Source organism: Panthera uncia, unplaced genomic scaffold, assembly GCF_023721935.1.
Source record: "Panthera uncia isolate 11264 unplaced genomic scaffold, Puncia_PCG_1.0 HiC_scaffold_1231, whole genome shotgun sequence".
In the NCBI taxonomy this organism is placed as follows: domain Eukaryota; kingdom Metazoa; phylum Chordata; class Mammalia; order Carnivora; family Felidae; genus Panthera; species Panthera uncia.
In genome coordinates this window covers 1-2,444 of record NW_026057845.1, presented here as the reverse complement: position 1 = coordinate 2,444, position 2,444 = coordinate 1, and the positions used below count along the sequence as shown (strand labels likewise).

General features: G+C 46.7%; 1 non-coding gene across 1 annotated transcript; it reads left to right on the top strand.

Annotated features, from left to right (window-relative positions):
* Positions 1-2,286: 2,286 nt before the first annotated feature.
* TRNAE-UUC (transfer RNA glutamic acid (anticodon UUC)) lies at positions 2,287-2,358 on the top strand. Its single transcript has one exon. It is a non-coding gene; the product is annotated as a tRNA-Glu (tRNA).
* Positions 2,359-2,444: the final 86 nt, after the last annotated feature.

Sequence of the window (2,444 nt, the reverse complement as noted above, 5' to 3'; positions counted from 1 at the left end):
ATCTGAGCCCCGAGCATAAGCGTGGGGGCAATCTATAGCCTGCTACTTCCGCATTGGTGGCAATTTGGCATGCGGCAAGTGGGGCAGGAAGAAGATCCCGGAAGGAGAGTCTTCGGGGCAGGGACTGGAATTCCCTATCAGTCCTGTCGGTGTTGTAGGTCGCGATCGCTTATGAACTCCAGACAGCAAAAACAGGATCAAAACAAGTTTATTGCAGCCGGGCCAGACAGAGAAATACAACAGGTCCCAAAAGTCTGGCCCCAAACAAGCTTTGGGAATGTCTTATAAAGGCTGTATTGACCACTCGGGTTGCAAAGGGTGGCAGTTTGAAAGGGCGGGCACCAATCACACAATGTTGTAGGTCTTTAAAATATAAGGTGGGCACCAATCACACAGTCCTGAAGAATTTTAAAATATAACTTGTTGACTCTAGCTAGTTGAATGCTGAATCATATTGTTTATAATATTAGTTTTCTATCTAATTCGAACAGAATGCGGTGCCCGAGAATGGGGAAGGGTGGTTACGCCAAGCAGGTGTACAGAAGCTCAAACAAGCAGTTAAGAGGGAGTTTTATCTCCCAGTAACTTAAGCAAATGTGGTTTTAAGCAGAACTAATATTTAGGGAACAGGAGCAGCACTTCTATGAAAGCCCAAAACAAACACTGGTTCAGCATCTCATACGCTGGGGTCCTTCTAAGCTTACATAGGTCATAGTTTACTCTTGGGCTACAGGAGGCTAGCTGTGTTTACCCTTTACAGTTGGCTGTCCTATAACATAATTTTTCCCTGTCAAGGTCAGGGTTTGTTTTTTTCCCCATCATCTTAATGATTTACAAGAAAAGCACAATGTTAATAATAGCCAGACCTCCAGGAACCTTATACACTCAATTTCCTGGAGCCCTAATGTCACCTTCATCTCCATAGGATAGAAAACTCTATATATAATCAGTCACTCCTCACAATCTCAATGCAGCTCTTTCTGCCCATAGGTCCTGTCCCTTCCTGACTAACTAGATGTGGGGGTTGAGCACTACATTGGAGTCAAAAAGAACTCTCTTAAGGTTTTTTGCTCTGAGCATTGGAAGCCTGGAAACAAAGGATTCCAACTGAGATGGAAACAATGTAAGTCTCAAAATGTTTTGGGGGGAGGGGGGCGACAATCCGAGTTCTGATCAGGGCCTTGCTTAAAAGAGATCTCTGACAAGGGGGCCTCAGGCAGGCTGAGGGCAAAATACAAGCTAGCACGCTAACACATCCCATGGGATGTGTGTGACATTCCTCAGGCACTCCTGGCTGCCCCAGGACAAAGGAAAGGAAAGAAAACAAATGGCCAGCTGATAGAGATCACAGTCATACAGGACTTGGGTCTCCATCTGTTTGCAAATATCTCAGTAAATTACAAGAAAAAGGTAATCTTATCAATAGCCTAATGTCTAGAAACCTAGAGACTCAGTTTCCTGGAGCCCCAACATCACCTCTCCACAGTGATATGGGGAACAAAGGCAGAAGGAAATGGCAGGAAATTAAGTCTCCTTATAACCTGCAGTCCACTGACTGATACTTGAGGCCAGCAGAGTAAAATGTTTCCCAGGAACTCCCCACTGTCTTAATGCTAATGCTTTGCTATAGGGAAAAACCACCTTAGCTGGACAATAGCAAGGCCTCAGGTATCTCCGGAGTCCTCTTTAGCACAACAAAGTCCCTCTGGAGGCCTCCCTTTTGACTCTACCTTCCCTAACTCCATAGTATAAAACCAATCATTCTTCATAACGCAGCACAGCTCTTTCTGCCCACGGGTTGTCCCATGCTTTAATAAAATCACTTTTTGCACCAAAGACGTCTTCAAGAATTCTTTTTTGGTTTTCAGCTCTGGACCCCCCCCCCCATCACCCTAAAACCTCACCATCCTGTTGTTGTCATTGACCCCAGGTCTCAGTGCTTAGCCCCTCCTCACCTTGGGAGCCTCCCATGCAGCCCCCTCACAGCAACCTGATCTCTCACGCATGTCTCTAGGAAAAGGCGCATCTCCAGGTCAGTTCTGAACTTGTAGTCTTAGAGGCACAAATTCCCTGTGACTTGGTCACCTGGCTGCCTAGGTGGCCATTACTTGGGGGACAGGGCACCCCATGTGTAGCCTGTGGGCTTGCCTTTTAGGAAAATTTGGAGGGTAGGACCTAAAAGGTCCGTCCCTGGAAGGAAGGAAGGATAGGGAGACTGAAAACAACTAGAGTAGCATTCCAATAGAGCTATCATCAGAGGGCAGGAAAAAGAGGTCACCAACCAGTTCCCTGGTGGTCTAGTGGTTAGGATTTGGCGCTTTCACCGCCACGGCCCGGGTTCGATTCCTGGTCAGGGAATGTGTTTTCATCAAAAGCCTCAGCACACAAGACCATTCTTTGGGTGCAAAGGTGTGTGGTGGTGTACCACAAAGCTGAAATGCCAG